Source organism: Mauremys mutica, unplaced genomic scaffold (genome assembly GCF_020497125.1).
Source record: "Mauremys mutica isolate MM-2020 ecotype Southern unplaced genomic scaffold, ASM2049712v1 001048F_np12_obj, whole genome shotgun sequence".
Taxonomy (NCBI): Eukaryota; Metazoa; Chordata; order Testudines; family Geoemydidae; genus Mauremys; species Mauremys mutica.
In genome coordinates, this window is record NW_025423103.1 from 95,414 (window position 1) to 109,544 (window position 14,131).

General features: G+C 51.0%; 2 non-coding genes across 2 annotated transcripts; one reads left to right on the forward strand and one right to left on the reverse strand.

Moving 5' to 3' along the window:
* Positions 1 to 8,472: 8,472 nt before the first annotated feature.
* On the reverse strand, positions 8,473 to 8,554 carry TRNAS-GCU. Its single transcript has one exon. It is a non-coding gene; the product is annotated as a tRNA-Ser (tRNA).
* Positions 8,555 to 10,836: 2,282 nt separating this feature from the next.
* On the forward strand, positions 10,837 to 10,918 carry TRNAS-UGA. The gene has a single exon. It is a non-coding gene; the product is annotated as a tRNA-Ser (tRNA).
* The last annotated feature ends 3,213 nt before the right edge of the window (positions 10,919 to 14,131 follow it).

The window sequence follows — 14,131 nt, forward strand, 5'->3', positions numbered from 1 at the left end:
GTGTGAAAAATCAAGACAGGGGGTTGGGGTAGGGTGAGCAGATATCCCTATTTTATAGGGCCAGTCCCAATTTTGGGGTCTTTTTCTTATATAGGCTCCTTTTACCCCCCACCCCCACCCCCTGTCCTGATTTTTCACAATTGCTGTCTGGTCACTCTGGGTGGGGGTAATTGGTCCCTATATAAGACAAAGCCCCAAATATCGGGACTGGCCCTATAAAATCAGGACATCTGGATCTGGTCAGCCTAGCTGGGGAGCGTGTCTCCCCCGGGCTGGCAGCTGCCACCGATCCACCTCATCCGGGGGGAGCTGCACAGGGCAGGATGAGCTGCTGTGGCTCCATGGGTGACCTGTCCCTGAGATCAGATGTTGTGCTAACTTCACCATGGTCCGTAAGGCTGGTGGTGGTGCCCATTGGCGTGTGATCGGACATGAGGGTTTGCTGCTGCTGTTGCCACTCTGCACCCCAAGAGGTGGATTTTGGGGTCTACTGCAGCTGTTGGACCAGCAGGCTGGGGGTGAGCCAAGCATGAAAGCAGTACTGTGTCGCCATTTAGATTGTCATTTAACAACTTTGTTTGCCAAAAATGCTTGCTAACAATCCTGAATCCAATTTCAATTTAAAAAAAAAATCAATATCTTAGCCAAAAACAGAAAATTAAGTTGTTGACAATTATTAGAGACAGGTTTGGTTTGAGGCAGGGAGTGGGCCAGTTTTCATCAGAGAAACAAAAAATGTCGACTGACTTTCCTATAGCCTGTTACTCCTGATAAGAGCCCTCCAACAACTGTAATATGCTCATCTCCTTACTAACATATAAAGCAGGGGTCGGCAAGCCACGGCACACGTGCCAAAGGTGGCAGGTGAGCTGATTTTGGGTGGTACGCAGCGGCAGGCTGAGCGGCTCAGCCCATCACTGCTCTGGGGTTCCGGCTGCTGCCCTATTGCCAGCTGGGATACCGGACGTCGGCCCCACTCAGCAGCTGCTGCTGGCCTGGGGACACCCAGGGAACCCCAGGCTGGCAGCGGGCTGAGCAGGCCGGCTGAACCACTCAACCTGCTGTCAGCCTGGGGTTCCATTCACTCAGCCGGCAGCGGGCTGAGTGGGCTGGTGGCAGGCTGAGCAGGGCCGGTGGGGGGTTGAGTGGCTCAGTCTGCTGCCAGTCTGGGGTGCTGGCAGCACTCAGCCTACTGCTACTCCGGGGTTCCGGCTGCAGGCCCCTTGCCAGTCAGGAGCCCAGCCGCCGGCCCCACTCTGCCTCCTGCCAGCCTGGGTGAGCAGAATCCCAGGCTGGTAGCGGGCTGAGGGGGTTTGTGGCCGGGATCCTGGCTGGCAGGAGTTGGTGGTCAGAACCCCAGACCAGCAGCGGGCTGAGCAGGGCCTGGGATCCTTGTCTAGGGTTCCAGCCACCAGTCCTGCTCAGCCCGCACCCGGTCTGGGGTTCCATTTACTCAGCTGGCAGTGGCCTGAGCAGGGCCTCAGATAATAACAATAGTTTATTTATATAATATAGACATAGAGAGAGACCTTCTACAAACGTTAAAATGTATTACTGGCACGAGAAACCTTAAATTACAGTGAACTTGGCACACCACTTCTGAAAGGTTGCCGACCCCTGGTATAGACTCACCATATGTTGTACTAAGATTCTCCTGCTTTCTTTTTTTATCCTGTGAGTCAGTATAGCTTTTGCCAGCCCAGAAGTTGGGCAGCCAAGGTTTTACGTTTTCACAATGTTTTCTCCAACTTTCATAAAGTAAAAACATAGTTAATATGAGTTAAAAAGGCCAGGGACACTTCCTTGTGAAGAATCTGTACAGCAGATCATGCTAGAGCTGTGAAAATGTCAGTTTTTGATGGAACTTTAGAGGCAGTGATTTATCATGTATTTTATCATGTGAATGTGCTGCTATTGCTAATGTCTTTCCAAACAAAAATAAGGCACAATAGGACTTCTGTAACATTTCTGTGCTACCTTAATCTAGATGAGATGATTCTGTGCTGACTTCATTTTGGTCACTTTGTGCTTTACCTAGCAGTAAAACTAGGGTTATATTTTCCCACTGTTTGGAAACCCAGCTTATTAAACTGATTTTGCAGCCAAAAAAGCCAGAAAGATTGCTTTTAATTAAAAACAAATCTTTGTTTCAATACCTCTTCATATAAATTTCCAATAACATTTTGACAAATTAAAAACATTATATTATTTGCATCATTCTGTCAAATCAGAATTTTTTCTGTAGTGCTACTTCTTTAGTGCTAGTGCATCACCATTACAGCGTGCTTAATTAAGTTAAACTGGTTTTAATAACGTGAATGTGGCAAGTTTTCCAATACTGTATGCTTATATTTGTGTTGCTAAGAGCAGATCAGGCACAGGGGCACCAGTTTAATAATCTCGCCTAGGGCACCATAAATCCTAAGGACGGCCCAGTGTGTGGGTGCCACTCTCCCCCCCCCAGAAGATCTCTGGTGGGTGCCCCTGTTCGCCCTTACAGCATCCCTGGTGCACGGGGGCCTCGCTCCGTCCCAACTCAGGGTCCCCATGGTGTGAGTGCTCCCATCCCCCGATACAGGCTGGGGGGGAGGGTATAACTGGCTCTCCCTGTCCTGCCCAGGCGGTGCTACAGCAGCTGTTCACAGGGGCGGCAACCCCACTGTCACCCTGCAGCTTTAACCTGCTCCAGGGGTGACCTACTTCACCCCTCCTTTGGGAGCCTGGGGACCCCGAACTTCACAGACACCGGCTCAGCATGGCAGGGTGCAGCCCTGAATTCCGTCAGATCGCCTCAGCCTCCGACTGCACAGCAAGGATCCCACACGAGAGCCTTTGTGCCCCGCGTGTCCAGCCAGGTCCCTCTCAGCTCCAGCTTTCAACTCTGCTTGTGAGGTCCCCTCTCTGGCCACACGGGGGCAGCACTAATGGTCTCATCTAATTTTGACGCTTCAGACTGCAGATTATAACCGAGCGGGCAGATTATAACCCAGGAAGCCACATCCTTCCCCAAACTGACAGTTGAAGCAGAAGCTCCCCTTGGAAAGATCAGGATTTTTGCCTTTAAAAACAAGGAAAATGTGCATTGTTCTTTTCTGTCTACAGCGAGAGATTGTAGAAGCTCAATTGATTTAATTGACTGGAGGTTAAGAGGGGATTTAATCACTGTTTTTAAATACACAGTTTTAAAAATTCCCAGAGGGGGGAATATCTGATTTTAAAGGGTTCTTTAATTCACCAGACAAAGGTTGAACACGACCCCATTGGTTTGCAGTCAATATCACAAAATGCCATCTGGAAATGACCATTTTTTAACCGTGAGGCTAATTATCTAGTGGAACAAGCTCCGCACAGGATTTGGTTAAATCCCCATCAGTGCCCTGTGTAAATCAAGACCGCAGCTCTAGCTGCAAGACATCTGGTGTGTGGGTGTCCCTGTTCCCCCTTCAGAACCTCTGGTACATGGTGCTTCCCTCCTCCCAGTTCAAGATCCCCATCATGTGGGTGCTCCCATCCAGGATCTCTGGAGGGTGTCTCTGTACCCCACCCCATGAACTAGCTCCAGTGTGTGGTTTCCCCTGCCTGCCCCCATCCGGGATCTGTGGGTGTCTCTGTTCCCCTTTTCAAGATCCGTGTTGCTTGGGTGCGTCCCTCCCCCCAAGTCAGAATCCCCAGTGTGTGGGTGCTCCCATTCCCCCCTCCAGGCTCTGCGGGGGTGGGGGGGTAATGTCTAAAAAGAGACCGTGTCTCACTGTCTTGCCCAGGCTACGCTGCAGGGGCTATTCACAGGTGTGATCCCACTACTGATCAGCACAGGAGTTTTGACCTGCTCTGTTTCTGACCTGGGCCGGTTCACCCCTCCTTAGGCAATCTGGGGACCCCAAGCTTCCCCGGGATCACCATATTGATGCTGAATTTAGTGTGGACACCCGATCGGCACAGCCCCCTGTAGCCCAGAACTCCTGAGCTCAAGCGATCTGCCACCCTCAGCCTCCCCAGGTGCTGGGATCACAGGAACCAGCCACGGGGCCCGGCTGGTTACAGGGTTTCCCACTTCCAACTTCAGGCTTCAGCCTGGGAGCTCTGCGCTCAGAGCTGGTGGAAGTGGAGCCTGGAACTGAGCTGATGCACTGAGGGTTATTTGCTCTGTGCGCTTCACATGGAGGTGAAAACATGGGGCACAGATCTTTGAGCACAACCCTCGTCCTGAGGAATGGGTGAGGCTGCATAAAGAGAGACCGGCTCTCCCTGGCGGGGCTGCAGCGGCTCTTCACAGGGGCAGTCCCATGGCCAGTCGGTACCAGAGTTTTGAAAGCCTCCTTTCCTGGGCTGACCTGGTTCCCCTCTCTCTAGGGGGACTGGTGACCCCAAACTTCCCAGAAACCATCATAGCGAGGCCAACCGAAGCACAGACATCTGCTCAGCACCCCGGGGTGCAGCCCTGAACCCCAACAATCAGCTACGCTCAGCTGCCCACCCAACAAGCGTTACACGCAGGAGGCTTCGTGCCCCGCGTCTTCAGGTCCCTCCCAGCGCCAGCTTTAAACTCCGCTGCTCAGTTCTAAGCGTTGGCCACACGGGGGCAGCCCGGAGCTCAGCCAACGCCTCCCGTTGCTGGTTGCGTTTCCCGCTCCTCGTGGCAGGTTCACACCCCGCAGGCAGATCTCTGAATCGGAGCCGAACCGTTCCCCAAATCCAGCGCTTTAGCAGCAGCTTTGCTAGGAAAGCGCTGACGTCCCCAAGTAAAGTAAGAGCCAGAGCCCTGTGTCCAGGATCTTCTCTTGGGCCCCTCACCGTGGTGTCTGTCAGGCGCAAGGAGAAACCAGGGAAATGTTTTCATGGTGTTTAAGGGCAGAAGGGGCCATTAGCTCAGCTAGTCTGACCCCCGAATAACACAGAATTACACCATGACACACATTGATCCCACAGACCTTAGATAGATCAAAGCGTTTCAGCCCTCGGGAAGGAGGCTAAACTGGGTACCAGAGGCAGCGAACAAGGGGCCCCCAAGGCAATGGCAGGGAGCTGACGAGGTGAAACATGCCCAGATGATCCCAGCAGGCGACCCACCCCCATGCTGCAGAGCTGGGAGTCCCTGTTCCTCCTGCCCTTAAGAATCTCTGGTGGTAAGTGGGTCCCCCCAGTTCCCCAGGTAAGAATCCTCCATGTGGTTTCCCTGGCTTCACCTCCAGATAAGAACATTGTGTGGAGGGGGTGGGAGGAAGGTTGTCTGGCAGATATGTAAAGGGGGACTGTGTCTCCCTGTCTGGCCCAGGCTCCTTGGAGGAAGTGATCTCAGTGTGTCTAGCTGTCTCCATTCCTCCCACCCATAAGAATCCCTGGTGTGTGGGTGCACCCTAGACCATTAAGGCTCTCTGGTGGGTGGGTGTCTCTCTCCCCCTAGTCAGGATCTCTGGGGTGTGGCTGTATAAAAAGAGACTTTGACTCACCCAGGCTGGGCTGCCATCACGGAACAGACCAGGTCCTTCTGTGGAGGGTTTGCGTTCCTCCAAGGCCTTGATCTCAGTGTGTGTGGGTGTCCCTGTCCCTTCAACCCTTAACAATCCCTGGTGCGTGAGTGCGCTGGGCCCCATTACAATCCCCTCTGTCTTACCCCCATGAGGGATCCGGTGGCTGTGGGTGTTCTCCACGCTACTGGTGGTGTCTGGTGCTCCTGACCCTCCTGGTTAATAGTGGAGTGTGTGGGTGTCCCCCTGCCCGTTAAGGATCCGTGTTGTGCGGATGCCCCCGTTCTTCTCATTAAGAATGGTGCAACGGAGCATACGGTGTGTCCCCCACCCCATGAACTAGCTCCCGTGTTCCCCTGCCCCCATCCAGGCTCTGTGGTGTGTGGGTGTCACTGTTCCTCTCTTCAAGATCCTTGTTGCAGGGGGGCGTCCCTCCCCCCAAGTCACAATCCCCAGCGTGTGGGTGCTCCCATCCCTCCAGCCAGGCTCTGCGGGGTGGGGGTGGGGTGTATAAAAAGAGACCGTGTCTCACTGTCTTGCCCAGGCTACGCTGCAGGGGCTATTCACAGGCGCGACCCCACTACTGATCGGCACGGGAGTTTTGACCTGCTCCGTTTCCGACCTGGGCTGGTTCACCCCTCCTTAGGCAACCTGGTGACCCCAAGCTTCCCCGGGATCACCATATTGATGCCGAACTTAGTGCGGACACTCAATCGGCACAACCCCCTCGGAGGCAGGGCTCAAGCCCAAGTGTCTACTCTGTAATTTTATAACCCTGCAGCACAAGCCCCACAAGCCTGAATCAACTGACCCAGGGTTTGAGAATAGTGACTTGGGTGTGTTAATGGCAGTGTAGACATTATGCTAGGCTATGTCCACACTGCAATGAAACACCCACCCCTGTCCCGTGCCAGTGCAGGCTCCCAGGGCTTGGGGCGTGGGGTGGTAAATTTGCAGTGTAGACATCTTGGTTCAGGTTCAATACCGGGCTCTGGACCCCACAAGGTTGGTAGGGAGTTTAGCAAGCGAAAAATTAAAATGGCAGCGGAGTATTACCATGGACTCAATGGCATTTCTCCATTGGTCTGTCTGCTTTGGGGCAGGGACAATAACACGGCCTGCTGCATTTGTTATTTCAAAGGGTGGTTTAGGATTTTCATTCTCGTGCACGAAGCAGGACTCAACCCTCCGAGCAAACTAGATGAGCTGCCTACAGGTTCTGGCAGCCACAATGAGCCATTTGGTGTGAAAGCCCAGACCTGCCCGTGTCCCAGAGGGAGGGTGTCATGTGTGACAGGCTGGAACACTGACCTATCAGCTCTTAACTCCCAAACTTTCAGTAATTCTGTTATCAGTGTAATTTAAACAGCCAGACTGGGCTGGACCAAAGGCCCATCTAGCTCTGTGTTTTGTCCTCCAACAGTAGCCAATACCAGGTGCCCCAAAAGTTAATCAACAAGGCACCACTAGGAGGTGAACCCAGGATCTCCTGTTTACAGGACAGACGCTTTAGCCAGCTAAGCTATGGTGCCTGCCTATGGCTAAAACAGACTGTCTGCCCACACCTGATTCCCTGCCATCCCCACTGTGGCCTGCAAAGCTTTGCTTGTGTTTGGATTCTGCAAAGCAGAGGATCAGGTGACATTTTCCTCGCAAGCTGTGTGTGTGTGTGAATCTTTGGCCGGGTCTGCACTACAAAGTTATTTCAGTATCATTATATTGCTCAGGTGTGTGAAAAATACACAACGGTCCCTCGGTCAGCAGCTTGTGGCTGGTGCACACACTGCAATACCACGTCTGGCGACAACATGGCCCTGTTTTGGTGACAAAATAAAACCACCTCGACGAGAGGCCTAGAGCTTTGTGCAGCAAACTTAAAGTGACAAATTGTCAGTGTAAATACTGCTAATCATTATATCACCATAACTGGCCTCCACCAGTATCCCACCATGAACTCACCTGCCCTGCATTCCTGCTACAGAGGCTGGGCCCCTCCCCTTTCATAGCTCCAGAAAGTTCTGACAGCTGAGCCACTATCTACACCGGGATTAGGTTGATAGAACTGCATTGCCAGCCTAAGTAATGTAATTACACCAACCTAATTTCATAGTGTAGACGTGTCCAAAGAATCACACCCACACCTTGGGAGCAAAACTTCACCTGCTCCTCTGCTTTACAGAAGCCAAACACAAGCAACACTTGTCAGGGCCCAGTGGGGACTGGCAGAGAGTCAGGTGTGGGCAAACACACTGCTTTAAATAACAGCAGGTTCCACGGTTTGGTTGGTTAAAGCACCTGCTTTGTAAACAAGAGTTCCTGGGTTCAACTCCCAGTGGTACCTTGGTGAGTGGCTTTTGGGGAACCTGGTATTGGCTACTGTCAGAAGACAAGATTCAGAGCTAGATAGACCTATGGTTTAAATTACACTCGCAGGCACTGATAATAGAGTTACTGAAAGTTTGGGTGGTAAGAGCTGATAGGTCAGTGGTCCAGTACCCTCAATGTGGTTTTAGCTGGAAACACACCTGGAGGACAAAGACTGAACTGAACTGATTCAGAAATCAGAAGAGAATAATAACAATAATACTTTCAAACTCTCCCCAAACAGATTAGTATTGGTTTTTCAGTTTGGGGAATTTTGTTTTCTCAGTCAGACCTTGCCAAGAGAAGCAGGGAGAAAATGTTTGAGTTGCCTCCTTCAGAACAGCTTGGCCTAGACACTAGCTCTGGTTCACTGCTCTGGCCTTGCTCAGGTTGAGGGTATTTTAATAATTTGGGCAGGTCCCAGGGTGTTTGGAGGAGATGACGAGGATGTTCCCTTTTGAGATAAAAATTAAGAAATACAGGACTAGAAAATTATTCTTTTTTTAAGAAATCTGGAATTTAGACATTTTATTTAAAGCAAGAGAGTTCTGAGTTTCTGAGAAGGTTTTTGTTTGCAAGAAGCAACATTGTACCAAAGGGGGACATGGTTGTCTACAAAGGAGGCGTAATGACTAAATGCATCCGATGAGAATGGGATTTGAACCCATGCATGCAAAGCACAATGGATTAGCAGTCCATCACCTTAACCACTCGGCCACCTCATCTGAACTGTCAGGAAAAAGACAGGAGGCGAAATCTAAGGCCAGCAGAGATAGGGACAAAAAGGAGTTTCTAAACACTAAGCGGAAGCAGAGGCTGAATGAGCTCCCCCCTCACATCTAGTGAGGAGCGGGGGGAAAGACTTCAGGAACAGACCATGTTTGCACAGACACACCTACTTTGCCTAGCTATGCAGCATGATGGGGCCGCTTTCCCAAAATGACCAGAAGAACAAGAGCCACATCCAGCTGCAGTTCAGGAATCTGATGACCAAAGAGCCAATAAATGTTCTGAGGGCTGGTATAAAATGCCTTCTAGTGAGCTATTGAACAAGCGCAACCTGTTTAGCTTATCAAAAGAAGATTGAAAGGTGACTTCACTGAAGTGTTGAAGTGCCATATTGGAGAGAAAAGATTGGATATTAAAGGGCTCTTGAATCTAGCAGAGAAAGGCATAACAAGACCCAATGGCTGGAAGGTGAAAAGAGACAAATTCATATTACAACTAAGGCACAAATAGTCAACACCGAGGATGATTCACCACAGGAACAATCTCCCAAGGAAAGTGGTGGATTCGCCATGTCCTGATGTGATTTCATGAAGACTAGCTGCCTTTCTGGAATGTGTTTGCCCCAAAAGTAGATATTGTGTCATACAGGAGGCCTGTGTTATGCAGGGGGTCAGATTAGATGCTCTAATGGTCTCTCCTGGCAATAAAGTCGACTAATTTCTGAAAAACTGAGTGTAGCATTGGGAGCAGCGTCTGACGTTTTCCTGTCTAGCCGGCTTGCTGCCTAGAACGAACGCTCCTTGAGTGGGGTGATCCAAGGGAGTAGCTCAAACCTCCAAAGTGCCTGGCCAGGGGCAGGACATTAGCACAGCAAGGGAGGGGTGTGGCAGTGACATCACAAAGGCTTTTTGCAGGACCTCAGACTATTAGTCAAAGGTGGCGGGGAGGTGGTGACCTCACAGAGAGATGCTGACATCAGCCAGGCAGGACAGGGGTGAGCGGCCAGGGAAACCTCAGAGACCCCTGTGGCTTTGCTTCAGCAAGTGTCCTTCTCGAGGTCTCTCTTTCAGGACTGAGAGAGTGTTCAGGTTCACGTACGTGAGCTCCAGGAGGAACCTCTTTCGAGTTTTCTCATTCCCTTTTCCTGATTTTACTAGAAAACAGCCATCCCTGTTTAGAAGGTAAGAGCCTCCTCGAGATTTGAAACCTGTTTAGTCTGATCCATCTGGTGACAGTTGAATTCTAGGCATGGAAAACACGAACTTAAGGAGGCAGAATTTTATTCCGCACCTGGGATTTTGTCCCTTAAAATCACTGGGGTCATTAGGGTTTGTCCTTTTTGTTTCGCCTTTTCCTCCATCCATCCCTCCTTTCTCTTCTTCTCTTGCTTCTTTTGTCCTTTCTCCTGTTCCCCTCCCAACACCAGGAGCAGTGTGTGTGTGTGTGTGTGTGTGTGTGTTGCGGGGGAGTGCTCTGCAGCTCCCACTGTGGGAGGTCCACCCAAAAATGTGGGGCTGAAATAGTGCTTGGGCAGTGATCCCCACCGGTGACCTGGGCCTCCCTTTGGGCTCTCTGGTGAGAACCCTCAGCCTCCCGTCCTCAGTCTCTACCCTGATTGGCTGAGCAGGGGGTTATTGACAGGGAGGAGACTCAGGTCCTTGTTGTTCTCTTTTAAGACCAAGGAAATAAGTCATAACCTGTTATATGTTGACAAATTTTGCTGCATTAATTGTCCCTGAGCAGTTCATGATTCTCTCTAACATTGCAGTTCTCCTCAAATACTTGCTGAATAATTACTGTGCACTGTTGTTGGTCTGGAGCTCATTTGAGAGCACTTTATTCAGGTCATTCAGTGTTTGAAATTCACAATCTGATGGTTAGTATGAAAATCAGGGCTCTTGGGTCCTATTCCCAACTCTGCCACTGGCTGGCTGTGTGACCTAAGACAAGTCAATTCTCCTTTCTCAGCCTTGGCTTCTCCCTCTTTCAAGTAGGGATAATAATGATCCGCTCCTACCTAGCTCAAGGTGGGTGGAAGATGGGGATCCATTGGAGAGCATCACTAGGAGTATCAGAGGGGTAGCCGTGTTAGTCTGGATTTGTAAAAGCAGCAAAGACTCCTGTGGCACCTGGCTAAGCAAACAGAACAAACCCCAAATCCCCCCTGTGCTTTGGGAGCCAGGTTTGTGGTGAGAATTCTGTAGTTCAGATGACTTCACACCTGGCCATTGGGATTCTTTACCAGTTTCTCTGGCATTGGGGCAGTTTTGTGCTCACAGCTGTGATGGCCGAGTGGTTAAGGTGTTGGAGTTGAAATCCAATAGGGTTCCCCTGCGCAGGTTCGAATCCTGCTCACAGCGAGGCCTGTGTTTTAGCCAGTCTCTCACCCGGGCAATACCTCTGTACAACCCCCTGAGACACTCTCAATTCTCTCCCCACCCCAAGTAAATCCTGTTCTGCTCCTTTCATAGAGATCCCTGGGACACCCCCTCACACTGGGTATGTCTACACTACAAGACTATTTCGAATCTATTTAATTCGAATTTGTGGAATCGACCTTATGAAGTCGAAGTTGTGTATCCACACTAAATACACTAGTTCGACTGTGTGAGTCCACAGTAACGGGGCCAGTGTCGATTTTGGAAGCGGTGCACTGTGGGAAGCTATCCCACAGTTCCCGCACTCCCCGCTGCCCATTGGAATCCTGGGATTTCCCCCCCAATGCCTGCTGGGGGAAAAAATGTGTCGAGGGTGGTTTTGGGTAACTGTCATCATTGAACCGTCAATCACGCCCTCCCTCCCTGAAAGCGCCTGCGGGCAATCTGTTCATGCACTTTTCTGCTCAGTGACAGCGCGGGCACCACAGCACTTTGAGCACGGATCCTGCTGCAGTTATGGCCGTTGTCAACTCCTCGCACCTTATCGTCCACCTCTTCCACAGTCAGCTGCTGAGAAATCGGGCTACTTTTCAATGGTGCTGCGAGCACTGGTGGACCATGGGGGACGTTTTACCAACATCAACGTCGGGTGGCCAGGCAAAGTTCATGACGTGCGTGTTTTCAGGAACTCTGGTCTGTTTAGACGCGTGCAGGAAGGTAGTTTCTTCCCGGACCACAAAATAAGTCTTGGGGATGTGCAGATGCCTATAGTGATCGTCGGGGACCCAGCCTACCCGCTAATGCCCTGGCTCGTGAAGCTCTGTGCAGGCGCCTTGCACAGCGACAAGGAACTCTTCAAGTCCCAGCGAGCAGTGACTGTTCAGTTTCTTTACAGAGAAGCTGAACCTGCCCCTGTTTCTTTACCAAGTGACTGTTGACTAGCATCTGCAGTTACATACCCCGCCCACCCCGCTTCCCCAACTTCCAACACACATTTGAAAATAAAATACATGTTCCACTGTAACTTTACAAAGGTTTCTTTATTGATGACTTTGCGTTACAGGGTTGAAACTGGGACACGGACTGTGCTGGGTAGGGTGTGCGGTGATGTAAAGACCGCCTGTAAACTCGAGGAATGACAGGCTCCTGCTCCCAGAGCGGTCTGCAGTGCCGGACTGGATGTTTCAATGGAGCCTGCCATCCCTCCTTTTTGGCACTCTGTGTGCGGGGGCTATATGGCCTTTTGGCGGGGAAGGACGGATACAGATTCCTCTGCTGCGTGGCTCTGTGGTCCAGGACAGGGACCGTTGCATGAGGTCTGTAACCCCCCTCCCCCGCTACAAAGTCACGTACCCCCCCACCCACACAGAACCTGCAAACCACCTCCCATACCAACCAGGGTGCGTACTGACTGCAGTGTGTGTGTGACCTGCTGCTGATCCTGCCCCCATGTCTGTACCCTGGTAAAGGTGATTGTCCTGTCAAATTACCAACCCCCTTCCCCCCCTTCAAACACAGTCTCCTCTAAAAGAACATGTCGGAAAAAGTAATTAACAGAAAAGTATTTTTTATTATCAACTAGACAGTTAGGGGATGAAACTGGGATGGGGGCTTGGGTGAGGTGGGAAGGAAAGGACTTCTCAAAATTTAGGCTATGAGAGCTTTTCGGTACTTGAGCACTCTGCTGGGGTGCAGTGACAGTTTACACGGCCTCTGGCGCCCCTCCTTCTGGTTATTTTGGGTGAGGGGGGTATGGGACTTTGTGGCGGGGGAGGGCGGTTGCAGATACACTGCAGGGGGGCTCTGTCCTCCTGCCTGAGGTCCTGCAGAACATGCACAAGGCGCAGGAGCATGTCCGTTTGCTCCCTCAGTAGTCCAAACAGCGTTTGAGTTGACTGCTTGTCTTCCTCACGCCACCTCTCCTCCCGTTCGCTGTGTGAGCGCTGGTACAGAGAGAGGGTCTCCCTCCACTAGCTCTGCTGGTCCGCCTCGTCTCGGGAGCACCCCATAACTTCAGCGAACATCTCATCCCCTGTCTTTTTCTTTCGCCGCCTAATCTTTGCCAGCCTCTGTGAGGGGGATGCTGTGGCAGGTCTGGAGACAGTCGAAGCTGTGTGATGTGAAAAAGGGAGTGAATTCCTTGCAAAGATAAATTTTTGCGAAGAATGAACACAGTGTAGTCTGTCTCTGTGAATTCTGGGTTGAGATCCCAGTGCCCGATGGGGCAAAAACCATTTTCGCGGGTGGTTCTGGGTAAATGTCGTCAGTCATCCCTTCCTCCGGGAAAGCTACAGCAGACAATCATTTCAAGCCCGTTTTCCCTGGATTGCCCTGGCAGACGCCACAGCGTGGAAACCATGGAGCCTATTTTGCCTTTTGTGCCTGTCACCGTATGTGTACTAGATGCCGCTGACAGAGGCGGTTCAGCAGCGCTACACAGCAGCATGCTTTTGCTTTTGCATGATAGCAGAGATGGTTACCAGCCATACTGTACCATCTACCATACCATAAATTGCTAATAAGATGGGCATGGTTACCAGTCCTTTTGCACTGCACCATTTGCTGCTGTCATAAGTGCCCCTGGCTGCTCTTAGCCAGGGGTGCAAAAGCCAAAATTGGGAATGACTCCCTGAATCAATCCCTCCTTTTTGGTATCTAAAAATAGAATCAGTCCTGCCTAGAATATGGGCAAGTGTACTAGAGAACCACTGTATCAGAGAACCAAGCTGCTCTGTGTCAGATCCTGCATAGATTATGAGCTTTATGCTATTCACAGGGGGGTGCTCCTGCAACAACCCCACCTGTTCATTCCATTCTTCCCCAGCCTTCCTGGGCTACCATAGCATTGTCCCCCCACTTCTGTGATGAAGTAATAAAGAATGCAGGAATAAGACACAGTGACTTGTTAGTGAGAAATGAGTGGAAGGCAGCCTCCAGTTGCTATGATAGTCCAGATAGGACATTAAGGAGCGTGGAGGAGAGGAGCACAGCATCCTGCTGCTAGTCCAGGGGCAATTGAATCTTTTCTTTACACATGAAGGGTGGGGGCTGATGAAGCTCAGCCCCCTGTTGCTATGATGAGGACGGTTACCAGCCATACTGCACCATCTACCAGGAAAAATTAGGGCCAGGCGCCCTTGATCAATCTCAAAGATGCTAGTACGCATGGTTACCAGTCCTTTTGCACTGCCCCAT